The following is an 18,277-nucleotide window of genomic DNA, read 5'->3' on the forward strand; positions in this document are numbered from 1 at the left end:
AATAGAAAGGAGTAGGATTGTAGAATGGATTGTTGACATTCTTTTGTAGAAGCCAAGGTCATCTTTTGTCTCAGCACCTCAACACCTGGCCGGAAGAAGATGGGTGTACATGCCAGCGTGGAAGATGATGATTGGAACATGTGATGGATTTGTGGGTGTGGGGGAGAGATCATGAACTTTAAACTGGGTGAACTTACAGGATGTAATTCAGAGTTGAAATTTCCATAGCTGTACTAACATGCCTGTGGAATAAATAGCACCATTAAGGATGTTTTGCCTTGGACAATGATTTATTTCTGCATGGTATTTAGAACCCTAACACACTTCCAGCCACTCTGCCTCTTCACTCTTCTCGGATTCACTCAGACGGTTTTCAGACTCACAGTTTGTACACATCCACACAATTCCATCCCCTTTGCCTCTCCCTATTCCTGGATTCCCTCAGACGGTTTCAAGACTCACAGCCGGTGCACATCCACACACTTCCAGCCCTTTGCCTCTTCCCTATTCCTGGATTCACTCAGACGGTTTTAAAACTCACAGCCTGTGCACACACACACACACCTCCAGCCCCTCTGCCTCTTCACTCTTCTCGGATTCACTCAGACGGTTTTCAGACTCACAGCCTGTGCACATCAACACAATTCCAGCCCTTTGCCTCGTCCCTATTCCTGGATTCACTCAGACAGTTTCAAGACTCACAGCTGGTGCACATCTACACACTTCCAGCGCCTCTGCCTCTTCCCTCTTCCGGGATTCACTCAGACGGTTTCAAGACTCACAGCTGGTGCACATCTACACACTTCCAGCCCCTCTGCCTTTTCACTCTTCTCGGATTCACTCAGACGGTTTTCAGACTCACAGCCTGTGCACAGACGCACACCTCCAGACCCTCTGCCTCTTCCCTATTCCTGGATTCACTCAGACGGTTTTAAGACTCACAGAGGGTGCACACGCACACACTTCCAGCCCCTCTGCCTCTTCACTCCTCCCGGATTCACTCAGACTGTTTTCAGACTTACAACCTGTGCACACGGACACACTGTTTCAGCAGCTCTGTCTCTTCCTTCTTCCTGGATTCACTCAGACGGTTTTCAGACTCACAGCCGGTGCACATCCACACACTTCCGTCTGAGTGAATCCAGGAAGAAGGAAGAGGCAGAGGGGCTGGAAGTGTGTGTGCACAGGCTGTGAATCTTTAAAACATCTTATTGAATCGAGGAAGAAGGAAGAGGCAGAGGGGCTGGAAGTGTGTGCGTGTGCACCGTCTGTGAGTCTTAAAACCGTCTGAGTGAATCCGAGAAGGGTTAAGAGGCAGAGGGGCTGGAAGTGTGTGTGTGTGTACACAGGCTGTAAGTCTGAAAACAGTCTGAGTGAATCTGGGAAGAGTGAAGAGGCAGAGGGGCTAGAAGTGTGTGCGTGTGCACCGGCTGTGTGTTTTAAAACCGTCTGAGTGAATCCAGGAATAGGGAAGAAGCAGAGGGGATGAAAGAGTGTGTGTGTGCACAGACTGTGAATCTTAAAAACATCTTATTGAATCCAGGAAGAGGGAAGAGGCACACGGGCTGGAAGTGTGTGGATGTGCACAAGCTGTGAGTCTGAAAACCGTCTGAGTGAATCCGAGAAGGGTGAAGAGGCAGAGGGGCTGGAAGTGTGTGTTCATGTGCACAGGCTGTGAGTCTTTAAAAAATCTGAGTGAACCCAGGAAGATGGAAGAGGTAGAGTGGCTGGAAGTGTGTGGATGTGCACCGGCTATGAGTCTTAAAGCTGTCTGAGTGAATCCCGGAAGAGGGAAGAGGCAGAGGGGCTGGAAGTGTGTGCGTGTGCACCGTCTGTGAGTCTTAAAACTGTCTGAGTGAATCCAGGAATAGGGAAGAGGCAGAGGGGCTGGAAGTGTGTGGATGTGCACAGGCTGTGAGTCTTAAAAACATCTGAGTGAACCTAGGAAGATGGAAGAGGCAGAGGGGCTGGAAGTGTGTGGATGTGCACCGACTGTGAGTCTGAAAACCATCTGACTGAATCCAGCAAGAGGGAAGAGACAGATCTGCTGAAACAGTGTGTCCGTGTGCACAGGATGTAAGTCTGAAAACAGTCTGAGTGAACCCAGGAAGAAGGAAGAGGCAGAGGGGCTGGAAGTGTGTGCGTGTGCACCGTCTGTGAGTCTTAAAAAATTTCTGAGTGAATCCAGGAATAGGGAAGAGGCAGAGGGGCTGGAAGAGTGTGTGTGTGCACAGGCTGTGAATCTTAAAAACGTCTAATTGAATCCAGTAATAGGGAAGAGGCAAAGGGGCTGGAATTGTGTGGATGTGCACAAGCTGTGAGTCTGAAAACCGTCTGAGTGAATCCGAGAAGGGTGAAGAGGCAGAGGGGCTGGAAGTGTGTGTTCATGTGCACAGGCTGTGAGTCTTAAAAAAATCTGAGTGAACCCAGGAAGATGGAAGAGGTAGAGTGGCTGGAAGTGTGTGGATGTGCACCGGCTATGAGTCTTAAAACTGTCTGAGTGAATCACGGAAGAGGGAAGAGGCAGAGGGGCTGGAAGTGTGTAGATGTGCACCAGCTGTGAGTCTTGAAACCGTCTGAGTGAATCCAGGAATAGGGAAGAGGCAAAGGGCTGGAAGAGTGTGTGTGTGCACAGGCTGTGAATCTTAAAAACATCTTAATGAATCCAGGAAGAAGGAAGAGGAAGAGGGGCTGGAAGTTTGTGTGCACAGGCTGTGAATCTTAAAAACATTTTATTGAATCGAGGACGAAGGAAGAGGCAGAGAGGCTGGAAGTGTGTGCGTGTGCACCGTCTGTGAGTCTTAAAACCGTCTGAGTGAATCCAGGAATAGGGAAGAGGCAGAGGGGCTGGAGGTGTGTGTGTGTGCACAGGCTGTGAATCTTAAAAACGTCTAATTGAATCCAGGAAGAGGGAACAGGCAGAGGGGCTGGAAGTGTGTAGATGTGCACCAGCTGTGAGTCTTGAAACCGTCTGAGTGAATCCAGTAATAAGGAAGAGGCAGAGGGGCTGGAAGTGTGTAGATGTGCACCGTCTGTGAGTCTTAAAACCGTCTGAGTGAATCCAGGAATAGGGAAGAGGCAGAGGGGCTGGAGGTGTGTGTGTGTGCACAGGCTGTGAATCTTAAAAACGTCTAATTGAATCCAGGAATAGGGAAGAGGCAGAGGGGCTGGAGGTGTGTGTGTGTGCACAGGCTGTGAATCTTAAAAACGTCTAATTGAATCCAGCAAGAGGGAAGAGACAGAGGGGCTGGAAGTGTGTGCGTGTGCACCGGCTGTGTGTTTTAAAAAGGTCTGAGTGAATCCAGAATAGGGAAGAGTCAGAGGGGATGGAGGTCTGTGTGTGTGCACAGGCTGTGAGTTTTAAACCCGTCTGAGTGAATCCAGGAAGAGGGAAGAGTTAGAGGGGCTGAAAGAGTGTGTGTGTGCACAGGCTGTGAGTCTTAAAAAAATCTGAGTGAACCCAGGAAGAAGGAAGAGGCAGAGGGGCTGGAAGTGTGTGCGTGTGCACCGTCTGTGAGTCTTAAAACCGTCTGAGTGTATCCAGGAATAGGGAAGAGGCAGAGGGGCTGGAGGTGTGTGTGTGTGTGCACAGGCTGTGAATCTTAAAACCGTCTAATTGAATCCAGTAATAGGGAAGAGGCAAAGGGGCTGGAATTGTGTGGATGTGCACAAGCTGTGAGTCTGAAAACCGTCTGAGTGAATCCGAGAAGGGTGAAGAGGCAGAGGGGCTGGAAGTGTGTGTTCATGTGCACCATCTGTGAGTCTTAAAACCGTCTGAGTGAATCCAGGAATAGGGAAGAGGCAGAGGGGCTGGAGGTGTGTGTGTGTGCACAGGCTGTGAATCTTAAAAACGTCTAATTGAATCCAGGAAGAGGGAAGAGGCAGAGGGGCTGGAAGTGTGTAGATGTGCACCAGCTGTGAGTCTTGAAACCGTCTGAGTGAATCCAGTAATAGGGAAGAGGCAGAGGGGCTGGAAGTGTGTAGATGTGCACCGGCTGTGTGTTTTAAAAACGTCTGAGTGAATCCAGAATAGGGAAGAGTCAGAGGGGATGGAGGTCTGTTTGTGTGCACAGGCTGTGAGTTTTAAAACCGTCTGAGTGAATCCAGGAAGAGGGAAGAGTTAGAGGGGCTGAAAGAGTGTGTGTGTGCACAGGCTGTGAGTCTTAAAAAAATCTGAGTGAACCCAGGAAGAAGGAAGAGGCAGAGGGGCTGGAAGTGTGTGCGTGTGCACCGTCTGTGAGTATTAAAACCGTCTGAGTGAATCCAGGAATAGGGAAGAGGCAGAGGGGCTGGAGGTGTGTGTGTGTGCACAGGCTGTGAATCTTAAAAACGTTTAATTGAATCCAGGAAGAGGGAAGAGGCAGAGGGGCTGGAAGTGTGTAGATGTGCACCAGCTGTGAGTCTTGAAACCGTCTGAGTGAATCCAGTAATAGGGAAGAGGCAGAGGGGCTGGAAGTGTGTGGATGTGCACAGGCTGTGAGTCTTAAAAACATCTGAGTGAACCTAGGAAGATGGAAGAGGCAGAGGGGCTGGAAGTGTGTGGATGTGCACTGGGTGTGAGTCTGAAAACCGTCTGAGTGAATCCAGCAAGAGGGAAGAGACAGAGGGGCTGGAGGTGTGTGCATGTGCACCGGCTGTGTGTTTTAAAAAGGTCTGAGTGAATCCAGAATAGGGAAGAGGCAGAGGGGATGGAGGTCTGTGTGTGTGCACAGGCTGTGAGTTTTAAACCCGTCTGAGTGAATCCAGGAAGAGGGAAGAGTTATAGGGGCTGAAAGAGTGTGTGTGTGCACAGGCTGTGAGTCATAAAAAAATCTGAGTGAACCCAGGAAGAAGGAAGAGGCAGAGGGGCTGGAAGTGTGTGCGTGTGCACCGTCTGTGAGTCTTAAAACCGTCTGAGTGTATCCAGGAATAGGGAAGAGGCAGAGGGGCTGGAGGTGTGTGTGTGTGTGCACAGGCTGTGAATCTTAAAACCGTCTAATTGAATCCAGTAATAGGGAAGAGGCAAAGGGGCTGGAATTGTGTGGATGTGCACAAGCTGTGAGTCTGAAAACCGTCTGAGTGAATCCGAGAAGGGTGAAGAGGCAGAGGGGCTGGAAGTGTGTGTTCATGTGCACAGGCTGTGAGTCTTTAAAAAATCTGAGTGAACCCAGGAAGATGGTAGAGGTAGAGTGGCTGGAAGTGTGTGGATGTGCACCGGCTATGAGTCTTAAAACAGTCTGAGTGAATCCCGGAAGAGGGAAGAGGCAGAGGGGCTGGAAGTGTGTAGATGTGCACCAGCTGTGAGTCTTGAAACCGTCTGAGTGAATCCAGGAATAGGGAAGAGGCAAAGGGCTGGAAGAGTGTGTGTGTGCACAGGCTGTGAATCTTAAAAACACTTTATTGAATCGAGGACGAAGGAAAAGGCAGAGGGGCTGGAAGTGTGTGCGTGTGCACCGTCTGTGAGTCTTAAAACCGTCTGAGTGAATCCAGGAATAGGGAAGAGGCAGAGGTGCTGGAAGTGTATGTGCATGTGCACAGGCTGTGAGTCTTAAAAAAATCTGAGTGAACCCAGGAAGATGGAAGAGGTAGAGTGGCTGGAAGTGTGTGGATGTGCACCGGCTATGAGTCTTAAAACTATCTGAGTGAATCCCGGAAGGGGGAAGAGGCAGAGGGGCTGGAAGTGTGTAGATGTACACCAGCTGTGAGTCTTGAAACCGTCTGAGTGAATCCAGGAATAGGGAAGAGGCAAAGGGCTGAGAGAGTGTGTGTGCACAGGCTGTGAATCTTAAAAACATCTTAATGAATCCAGGAAGAAGGAAGAGGAAGAGGGGCTGGAAGTTCGTGTGCACAGGCTGTGAATCTTAAAAACATTTTATTGAATCGAGGACGAAGGAAGAGGCAGAGGGGCTGGAAGTGTGTGCGTGTGCACCGTCTGTGAGTCTTAAAACCGTCTGAGTGAATCCAGGAATAGGGAAGAGGCAGAGGTGCTGGAAGTGTATGTGCATGTGCACAGGCTGTGAGTCTTAAAAAAATCTGAGTGAACCCAGGAAGATGGAAGAGGTAGAGTGGCTGGAAGTGTGTGGATGTGCACCGGCTATGAGTCTTAAAACTGTCTGAGTGAATCCAGGAAGAGGGAAGAGGCAGAGGGGCTGGAAGTGTGTAGATGTGCACCAGCTGTGAGTCTTGAAACCGTCTGAGTGAATCCAGGAATAGGGTTAGGGTTAGGGTTAGGGTTAGGGTTAGGGTTAGGGTTAGGGTTAGGGTTAGGGTTAGGGTTAAGGTTAGGGTTAGGGTTAGGGTTAGGGTTAGGGTTAGGGTTAGGGTTAGGGTTAGGGTCTCTTCCCTTCTCCTGCCTCTTCCCTTCTCCTGGATTCACCCAGACTGTTTTAAAACTCACAGCCTGTGCATAAGCACACACACTTCCAGCCCCTCTGCCTCTTCACTCTTCTCGGATTCACTCAGACGGTTTTCAGACTCACAGCTTGTGCACATCCACACAATTCCAGCCCCTCTGCCTCTTCACTCTTCTCGGATTCACTCAGACGGTTTTCAGACTCACAGCTGGTGCACACGCACACACTTCCAGCCCTTTGCCTCTTCCCTCTTCCCGGATTCACTCAGACTGTTTCAGACTTACAACCTGTGCACACGGACACACTGTTTCAGCAGCTCTGTCTCTTCCATCTTCCTGGGTTCACTCAGATGTTTTTAACACTCACAGCCTGTGCACATCCACACACTTCCAGCCCCTCTGCCTCTTCCTTCTTCGTGACTCACTCAGACTTTTTTAAGACTCACAGCATGTGCACACACAGACACTTCCAGCCCCTCTGCCTCTTCCCTCTTCGTGACTTACTCAGACATTTTTAAGACTCACAGCATGTGCACACACAGACACTTCCAGCCCCTCTGCCTCTTCCCTCTTCGTGACTCACTCAGACATTTTTAAGACTCACAGCATGTGCACACACACACTCTTTCAGCCCCCCTGTCTCTTCCGTCTTCCTGAATTCACTCAGATGGTTTTAAAACTCACAGCTGGTGCACATCCACACACTTCCAGCCCCTTTGCCTCTTCCCTATTCCTGGATTCACTCAGACGGTTTTAAGACTCACAGCTGGTGCACATCCACACACTTCCAGCCACCCTGCCTCTTCCCTCTTCCTGGATTCACTCAGACGGTTTTAAGACTCACAGCTGGTGCACATCCACACACTTCCAGCCACCCTGCCTCTTCCCTCTTCCTGGATTCAATTAGACGTTTTTAAGATTCACAGCCTGTGCACAAACACACTCTTTCAACCCCTTTGCCTCTTCCCTATTCCTGGATTCACTCAGACGGTTTTAAGACTCACAGCTGGTGCACATCCACACACTTCCAGCCACCCTGCCTCTTCCCTCTTCCTGGATTCACTCAGACGGTTTCAAGACTCACAGCTGGTGTACATCTACACACTTCCAGCCCCTCTGCCTCTTCCCTATTCCTGGATTCACTCAGACGGTTTTAAGACTCACAGACGGTGCACACGCACACACTTCCAGCCCCTCTGCCTCTTCACTCTTCCTGGATTCACTCAGACTGTTTCAGACTTACACCCTGTGCACACGGACACACTGTTTCAGCAGCTCTGTCTCTTCCCTCTTCCTGGATTCACTCAGACGGTTTTCAGACTCACAGCCGGTGCACATCCACACACTTCCAGCCCCTCTACCTCTTCCTTCTTCGTGACTCACTCAGACTTTTTTAAGACTCACAGCATGTGCACACACAGACACTTCCAGCCCCTCTGCCTCTTCCCTCTTCGTGACTTACTCAGACATTTTTAAGACTCACAGCATGTGCACACACAGACACTTCCAGCCCCTCTGCCTCTTCCCTCTTCGTGACTCACTCAGACATTTTTAAGACTCACAGCATGTGCACACACACACTCTTTCAGCCCCCCTGTCTCTTCCGTCTTCCTGAATTCACTCAGATGGTTTTAAAACTCACAGCTGGTGCACATCCACACACTTCCAGCCCCTTTGCCTCTTCCCTATTCCTGGATTCACTCAGACGGTTTTAAGACTCACAGCTGGTGCACATCCACACACTTCCAGCCACCCTGCCTCTTCCCTCTTCCTGGATTCACTCAGACGGTTTTAAGACTCACAGCTGGTGCACATCCACACACTTCCAGCCACCCTGCCTCTTCCCTCTTCCTGGATTCAATTAGACGTTTTTAAGATTCACAGCCTGTGCACAAACACCCTCTTTCAACCCCTTTGCCTCTTCCCTATTCCTGGATTCACTCAGACGGTTTTAAGACTCACAGCTGGTGCACATCCACACACTTCCAGCCACCCTGCCTCTTCCCTCTTCCTGGATTCACTCAGACGGTTTCAAGACTCACAGCTGGTGTACATCTACACACTTCCAGCCCCTCTGCCTCTTCCCTATTCCTGGATTCACTCAGACGGTTTTAAGACTCACAGACGGTGGACACGCACACACTTCCAGCCCCTCTGCCTCTTCACTCTTCCCGGATTCACTCAGACTGTTTCAGACTTAAACCCTGTGCACACGGACACACTGTTTCAGCAGCTCTGTCTCTTCCCTCTTCCTGGATTCACTCAGACGGTTTTCAGACTCACAGCCGTTGCACATCCACACACTTCCAGCCCCTCTACCTCTTCCATCTTCCTGGGTTCACTCAGATTTTTTTAAGACTCACAGCCTGTGCACATCCACACACTTCCAGCCCCTCTGCCTCTTCCTTCTTCCTCGATTCAATAAGATGTTTTTAAGATTCACAGCCTGTGCACACACACTTCCAGCCCCTCTGCCTCTTCCTTCTTCCTGGATTCAATAAGATGTTTTTAAGTTTCACAGCTTGTGCTCAAACACCCTCTTTCAACCCCTTTGCCTCTTCCCTATTCCTGGATTCACTCAGACTGTTTGAAAACTCACAGCCTGTGCACACACACACACACCTCCAGCCCCTCTGCCTCTTCCCTATTCCTGGATTCACTCAGACGGTTTTAAAACCCACAACTTCAGCGCATCCACACACTTCCAGCCCCTCTGCCTCTTCCCTCTTCCTGGATTCACTCAGACGGTTTTAAAACTCACAGCCTGTGCACACACACACACACACCTCCATCCCCTCTGCTTCTTCCCTATTCCTGGATTCACTCAGAAGGTTTTCAGACTCACAGCTTGTGCACATCCACACAATTCCAGCCCTTTGCCTCTTCCCTCTTCCCGGATTCACTCAGACTGTTTCAGACTTACACCCTGTGCACACGGACACACTGTTTCAGCAGCTCTGTCTCTTCCCTCTTCCTGGATTCACTCAGACGGTTTTAAGACTCATAGCCGGTGCACATCCACACACTTCCAGCCGCTCTACCTCTTCCATCTTCCTGGGTTCACTCAGATTTTTTTAAGACTCACAGCCTGTGCACATGCACACACTCTTCCAGCCCCTCTGCCTCTTCCCTTCTCCTGGATTCACCCAGACTGTTTTAAAACTCACAGCCTGTGCACACGCACACACACTTCCAGCCCCTCTGCCTCTTCACTCTTCTCGGATTCACTCAGACGGTTTTCAGACTCACAGCTTGTGCACATCCACACAATTCCAGCCCCTTTGCTTCTTCCCTATTCCTGGATTCACTCAGACGGTTTCAAGACTCACAGCCTGTGCACACACACACACCTCCAGCCCCTCTGCCACTTCCCTATTCCTGGGTTCAATCAGATATTTTTAAAACTCACAGATGGTGCATATCCACACACTTCCAGCCCCTCTGCCTCTTCCCTCTTCCTGGACTCACTCAGACTTTTTTAAAACTCACAGCCTGTGCACAGGCACTCACTCTTTCAGCCCCTCTACCTCTTCACTCTTCCTGGACTCATTCAGACATTTTAAGACTCACAGCCTGTGCACAAACACACACCTCCAGCCCCTCTGCCTGTCCCCTCTTCCAGGATATATTCACGCTGTTTTTAAACTCACAGCCTGTGCACAAACACAAACCTCCAGCCCCTCTGCCTGTTCCATATTCCTGGATTCACTCAGACGGTTTTAAAACTCACAGGCGGTGCACACGCACACACTTCCAGCCCGTGTGCCTCTTCCCTCTTCCTGGATTCACTCAGACATTTTAAAACGCACATCCTGTGCACAAACACACACTTCCAGCCCCTCTGCCTTTTCCCTCTTCCTGGATTCACTCAGACATTTTAAAACTCACAGTCTGTGCACAAACATACACTTCCAGCCCCTCTGCTTTTTCCCTCTTCCTGGATTCACTCAGAAGTTTTAAAACTCACAGCCTGTGTACACACACAAACTTCTCGCCCCTCTGTCTCTTCCCTCTCCCTGGATTCACTCAGACGTTTTAAAACTCACAGCCTGTGCACACACACACACACTTCCAGCCCCACTGCCTCTTCCCTCTTCCTAGGTTCAATCAGACGTTTTTATGATTCACAGCCTGTGCACAAACACACACCTCCAGCCCCTCTGTCACTACCCTATTCCTGGATTCACTCAGACGGTTTTCAGACTCACAGCCGGTGCACACACACACACACTTCCAGCCCCTCTGCCTCTTCACCCTATCTGGATTCACTTAGACGGTTTTCAGACTCACAGCCGGTGCACATCCACAAATTTCCAGCCCCTCTACCTCTTCCATCTTCCTTGGTTCCCTCAGATTTTTTAAAGACTCACAGCCTGTGCACATGCACACAGACTTCCAGCCCCTCTGCCTCTTCCCTCTTCCTGGATTCACTCAGACGGTTTTAAAACTCACAGCCTGTGCACACACACACTTCCAGCCCCTCTGCCTCTCCCCTCTCCCTGGATATATTCAGACTGTTTCAAAACTCACAGCCTGTGCACACACACACACCTCCAGCCCCTCTGCCACTTCCCTATTCCTGGGTTCAATCAGATATTTTTAAAACTCACAGATGGTGCATATCCACACACTTCCAGCCCCTCTGCCTCTTCACTCTTCCTGGATTCACTCAGACTGTTTCAGACTTACACCCTGTGCACACGGACACACTGTTTCAGCAGCTCTGTCTCTTCCCTCTTCCTGGATTCACTCAGACGGTTTTCAGACTCACAGCCGGTGCACATCCACACACTTCCAGCCCCTCTACCTCTTACATCTTCCTGGGTTCACTCAGACATTTTAAAACGCACATCCTGTGCACAAACACACACTTCCAGCCCCTCTGCCTTTTCCCTCTTCCTGGATTCACTCAGACATTTTAAAACTCACAGCCTGTGCACAAACATACACTTCCAGCCCCTCTGTCTCTTCCCTCTCCCTGGATTCACTCAGATGTTTTAAAACTCACAGCCTGTGCACACAAACACACACCTCCAGCCCCTCTGCCACTACCCTATTCCTGGATTCACTCAGACGGTTTTCAGTCTCACAGCCGGTGCACACACAAACACACTTCCAGCCCCTCTGCCTCTTCACCCTATCCGGATTCACTTAGACGGTTTCAAGACTCACAGCCTGTGCACACACACACACCTCCAGCCCCTCTGCCACTTCCCTATTCCTGGGTTCAATCAGATATTTTTAAAACTCACAGATGGTGCATATCCACACACTTCCAGCCCCTCTGCCTCTTCCCTCTTCCTGGACTCACTCAGACTTTTTTAAAACTCACAGCCTGTGCACAGGCACTCACTCTTTCAGCCCCTCTACCTCTTCACTCTTCCTGGACTCATTCAGACATTTTAAGACTCACAGCCTGTGCACAAACACACACCTCCAGCCCCTCTGCCTGTCCCCTCTTCCAGGATATATTCACGCTGTTTTTAAACTCACAGCCTGTGCACAAACACAAACCTCCAGCCCCTCTGCCTGTTCCATATTCCTGGATTCACTCAGACGGTTTTAAAACTCACAGGCGGTGCACACGCACACACTTCCAGCCCGTGTGCCTCTTCCCTCTTCCTGGATTCACTCAGACATTTTAAAACGCACATCCTGTGCACAAACACACACTTCCAGCACCTCTGCCTTTTCCCTCTTCCTGGATTCACTCAGACATTTTAAAACTCACAGCCTGTGCACAAACATACACTTCCAGCCCCTCTGTCTCTTCCCTCTCCCTGGATTCACTCAGACGTTTTAAAACTCACAGCCTGTGCACACAAACACACACCTCCAGCCCCTCTGCCACTACCCTATTCCTGGATTCACTCAGACGGTTTTCAGTCTCACAGCCGGTGCACACACAAACACACTTCCAGCCCCTCTGCCTCTTCACCCTATCCGGATTCACTTAGACGGTTTTCAGACTCACAGCCGGTGCACATCCACAAATTTCCAGCCCCTCTACCTCTTCCATCTTCCTGGGTTCCCTCAGATTTTTTTAAGACTCACAGCCTGTGCACATGCACACAGACTTCCAGCCCCTCTGCCTCTTCCCTCTTCCTGGATTCACCCAGACCGTTTTAAAACTCACAGCCTGTGCACACGCACACACACTTCCATCCCCTCTGCCTCTTCCTTCTTCCTGGATTCAATAAGATGTTTTTAATATTCACAGCCTGTGCACACACACACTCTTTTAGCCCCTTTGCCTCTTCCCTCTTCCTGGATTCACTCAGACGGTTTTAAAACTCACAGCCTGTGCACACACACACTTCCAGCCCCTCTGCCTCTCCCCTCTTCCTGTTTATATTCAGACGGTTTTAAAACTCACAGCCTGTGCACACACACACTTCCAGCCCCTCTGCCTCTTCACTCTTCTCGGATTCACTCAGACGGTTTTCAGACTCACAGCCTGTGCACATCCACACAATTCCAGCCCTTTGCCTCTTCCCTCTTCCGGGATTCACTCAGATAGTTTTAAGACTCATAGCCGGTGCACATCCACACACTTCCAGCCGCTCTACCTCTTCCATCTTCCTGGGTTCACTCAGATTTTTTTAAGACTCACAGCCTGTGCACATGCACACACTCTTCCAGCCCCTCTGCCTCTTCCCTTCTCCTGGATTCACCCAGACTGTTTTAAAACTCACAGCCTGTGCACACGCACACACACTTCCAGCCCCTCTGCCTCTTCACTCTTCTCGGATTCACTCAGACGGTTTTCAGACTCACAGCTTGTGCACATCCACACAATTCCAGCCCCTTTGCCTCTTCCCTATTCCTGGATTCACTCAGACGGTTTCAAGACTCACAGCTGGTGTACATCTACACACTTCCAGCCCCTCTGCCTCTTCCCTCTTCGTGACTTACTCAGACATTTTTAAGACTCACAGCATGTGCACACACAGACACTTCCAGCCCTTCTGCCTCTTCCCTCTTCGTGAGTTACTCAGACATTTTTAAGACTCACAGCATGTGCACACACAGACACTTCCAGCCCCTCTGCCTCTTCCCTCTTCGTGACTCACTCAGACATTTTTAAGACTCACAGCATGTGCACACACACACTCTTTCAGCCCCCCTGTCTCTTCCGTCTTCCTGAATTCACTCAGATGGTTTTAAAACTCACAGCTGGTGCACATCCACACACTTCCAGCCCCTTTGCCTCTTCCCTATTCCTGGATTCACTCAGACGGTTTTAAGACTCCCAGCTGGTGCACATCCACACACTTCCAGCCACCCTGCCTCTTCCCTCTTCCTGGATTCACTCAGACGGTTTTAAGACTCACAGCTGGTGCACATCCACACACTTCCAGCCACCCTGCCTCTTCCCTCTTCCTGGATTCAATTAGACGTTTTTAAGATTCACAGCCTGTGCACAAACACCCTCTTTCAACCCCTTTGCCTCTTCCCTATTCCTGGATTCACTCAGACGGTTTTAAGACTCACAGCTGGTGCACATCCACACACTTCCAGCCACCCTGCCTCTTCCCTCTTCCTAGATTCACTCAGACGGTTTCAAGACTCACAGCTGGTGTACATCTACACACTTCTAGCCCCTCTGCCTCTTCCCTATTCCTAGATTCACTCAGACGGTTTTAAGACTCACAGACGGTGCACACGCTAACACTTCCAGCCCCTCTGCCTCTTCACTCTTCCCGGATTCACTAAGACTGTTTCAGACTTAAACCCTGTGCACACGGACACACTGTTTCAGCAGCTCTGTCTCTTCCCTCTTCCTGGATTCACTCAGACGGTTTTCAGACTCACAGCCGGTGCACATCCACACACTTCCAGCCCCTCTACCTCTTACATCTTCCTGGGTTCACTCAGATTTTTTTAAGACTCACAGCCTGTGCACATCCACACACTTCCAGCGCCTCTGCCTCTTCCTTCTTCCTCGATTCAATAAGATGTTTTTAAGATTCACAGCCTGTGCACACACACTTCCAGCTCCTCTGCCTCTTCCTTCTTCCTGGATTCAATAAGATGTTTTTAAGTTTCACAGCCTGTGCACACACACACTCTTTCATCCCCTCTGCCTCTTCCCTCTTCCTGGATTCACTCAGACGGTTTTAAAACTCACAGCCTGTGCACACACACACACACACCTCCATCCCCTCTGCTTCTTCCCTATTCCTGGATTCACTCAGAAGGTTTTCAGACTCACAGCTTGTGCACATCCACACAATTCCAGCCCTTTGCCTCTTCCCTCTTCCCGGATTCACTCAGACTGTTTCAGACTTACACCCTGTGCACACGGACACACTGTTTCAGCAGCTCTGTCTCTTCCCTCTTCCTGGATTCACTCAGACGGTTTTAAGACTCATAGCCGGTGCACATCCACACACTTCCAGCCGCTCTACCTCTTCCCTTCTCCTGGATTCACCCAGACAGTTTTAAAACTCACAGCCTGTGCACACGCACACACACTTCCAGCCCCTCTGCCTCATCACTCTTCTCGGATTCACTCAGACTGTTTCAGACTTACACCCTGTGCACACGGACACACTGTTTCAGCAGCTCTGTCTCTTCCCTCTTCCTGGATTCACTCAGACGGTTTTCAGAATCACAGCCGGTGCACATCCACACACTTCCAGCCCCTCTGCCTCATCACTCTTCTCGGATTCACTCAGACGTTTTTAAGATTCACAGCCTGTGCTCAAACACCCTCTTTCAACCCCTTTGCCTCTTCCCTATTCCTGGATTCACTCAGACTGTTTGAAAACTCACAGCCTGTGCACACACACACACACCTCCAGCCCCTCTGCCTCTTCCCTATTCCTGGATTCACTCAGACGGTTTTAAAACCCACAACTTCAGTGCATCCACACACTTCCAGCCCCTCTGCCTCTTCCCTCTTCCTGGATTCAATCAGATATTTTTAAAATTCACAGCATGTGCACAGGCACTCACTCTTTCAGCCCCTCTACCTCTTCCCTCTTCCTGGAGTCATTTAGACATTTTTAAGACTCACAGCCTGTGCACAAACACACACCTCCAGCCCCTCTGCCTGTCCCCTCTTCCAGGTTATATTCAGACTGTTTTAAAACTCACAGCCTGTGCACACACACACTTCCAGCCCCTCTGCCTCTTCACTCTTCTCGGATTCACTCAGACGGTTTTCAGACTCACAGCCTGTGCACATCCACACAATTCCAGCCCTTTGCCTCTTCCCTCTTCCGGGATTCACTCAGACAGTTTTAAGACTCATAGCCGGTGCACATCCACACACTTCCAGCCGCTCTACCTCTTCCATCTTCCTGGGTTCACTCAGATTTTTTTAAGACTCACAGCCTGTGCACATGCACACACTCTTCCAGCCCCTCTGCCTCTTCCCTTCTCCTGGATTCACCCAGACTGTTTTAAAACTCACAGCCTGTGCACACGCACACACACTTCCAGCCCCTCTGCCTCTTCACTCTTCTCGGATTCACTCAGACGGTTTTCAGACTCACAGCTTGTGCACATCCACACAATTCCAGCCCCTTTGCCTCTTCCCTAATCCTGGATTCACTCAGACGGTTTCAAGACTCACAGCTGGTGTACATCTACACACTTCCAGCCCCTCTGCCTCTTCCCTCTTCGTGACTTACTCAGACATTTTTAAGACTCACAGCATGTGCACACACAGACACTTCCAGCCCCTCTGCCTCTTCCCTCTTCGTGACTCACTCAGACATTTTTAAGACTCACAGCATGTGCACACACACACTCTTTCAGCCCCCCTGTCTCTTCCGTCTTCCTGGATTCAATTAGACGTTTTTAAGATTCACAGCCTGTGCACAAACACCCTCTTTCAACCCCTTTGCCTCTTCCCTATTCCTGGATTCACTCAGACGGTTTTAAGACTCACAGCTGGTGCACATCCACACACTTCCAGCCACCCTGCCTCTTCCCTCTTCCTGGATTCACTCAGACGGTTTCAAGACTCACAGCTGGTGTACATCTACACACTTCCAGCCCCTCTGCCTCTTCCCTATTCCTAGATTCACTCAGACGGTTTTAAGACTCACAGACGGTGCACACGCTAACACTTCCAGCACCTCTGCCTCTTCACTCTTCCCGGATTCACTCAGACTGTTTCAGACTTAAACCCTGTGCACACGGACACACTGTTTCAGCAGCTCTGTCTCTTCCCTCTTCCTGGATTCACTCAGACGGTTTTCAGACTCACAGCCGGTGCACATCCACACACTTCCAGCCCCTCTACCTCTTCCATCTTCCTGGGTTCACTCAGATTTTTTTAAGACTCACAGCCTGTGCACATCCACACACTTCCAGCCCCTCTGCCTCTTCCTTCTTCCTCGATTCAATAAGATGTTTTTAAGATTCACAGCCTGTGCACACACACTTCCAGCCCCTCTGCCTCTTCCTTCTTCCTGGATTCAATAAGATGTTTTTAAGTTTCACAGCCTGTGCACACACACACTCTTTCATCCCCTCTGCCTCTTCCCTCTTCCTGGATTCACTCAGACGGTTTTAAAACTCACAGCCTGTGCACACACACACACACACCTCCATCCCCTCTGCTTCTTCCCTATTCCTGGATTCACTCAGAAGGTTTTCAGACTCACAGCTTGTGCACATCCACACAATTCCAGCCCTTTGCCTCTTCCCTCTTCCCGGATTCACTCAGACTGTTTCAGACTTACACCCTGTGCACACGGACACACTGTTTCAGCAGCTCTGTCTCTTCCCTCTTCCTGGATTCACTCAGATGGTTTTCAGACTCATAGCCGGTGCACATCCACACACTTCCAGCCGCTCTACCTCTTCCATCTTCCTGGGTTCACTCAGATTTTTTTAAGACTCACAGCCTGTGCACATGCACACACTCTTCCAGCCCCTCTGCCTCTTCCCTTCTCCTGGATTCACCCAGACTGTTTTAAAACTCACAGCCTGTGCACACGCACACACACTTCCAGCCCCTCTGCCTCTTCACTCTTCTCGGATTCACTCAGACGGTTTTCAGACTCACAGCTTGTGCACATCCACACAATTCCAGCCCCTTTGCTTCTTCCCTATTCCTGGATTCACTCAGACGGTTTCAAGACGCACATCTGGTGCACACTCACACACTTCCAGCCCCTCTGCCTCTTCACTCTTCCCGGATTCACTCAGACTGTTTCAGACTTACACCCTATGCACACGGACACACTGTTTCAGCAGCTCTGTCTCTTCCCTCTTCCTGGATTCACTCAGACGGTTTTCAGACTCACAACCGGTGCACATCCACACACTTCCAGCCCCTCTGCCTCTTCCATCTTCCTGGGTTCACTCAGATGTTTTTAACACTCACAGCCTGTGCACATCCACACACTTCCAGCCCCTCTGCCTCTTCCTTCTTCGTGACTCACTCAGACTTTTTTAAGACTCACAGCATGTGCACACACAGACACTTCCAGCCCCTCTGCCTCTTCCCTCTTTGTGACTCACTCAGACATTTTTAAGACTCACAGCATGTGCACACACACACTCTTTCAGCCCCCCTGTCTCTTCCGTCTTCCTGAATTCACTCAGATGGTTTTAAAACTCACAGCTGGTGCACATCCACACACTTCCAGCCACCCTGCCTCTTCCCTCTTCCTGGATTCACTCAGACGGTTTTAAGACTCACAGCTGGTGCACATCCACACACTTCCATCCACCCTGCCTCTTCCCTCTTCCTGGATTCAATTAGACGTTTTTAAGATTCACAGCCTGTGCTCAAACACCCTCTTTCAACCCCTTTGCCTCTTCCCTATTCCTGGATTCACTCAGACTGTTTGAAAACTCACAGCCTGTGCACACACACACACACCTCCAGCCCCTCTGCCTCTTCCCTATTCCTGGATTCACTCAGACGGTTTTAAAACCCACAACTTCAGCGCATCCACACACTTCCAGCCCCTCTGCCTC

This window comes from Natrix helvetica, assembly GCF_964273705.1.
Source record: "Natrix helvetica genome assembly, chromosome: W".
Taxonomy (NCBI): domain Eukaryota; kingdom Metazoa; phylum Chordata; class Lepidosauria; order Squamata; family Natricidae; genus Natrix; species Natrix helvetica.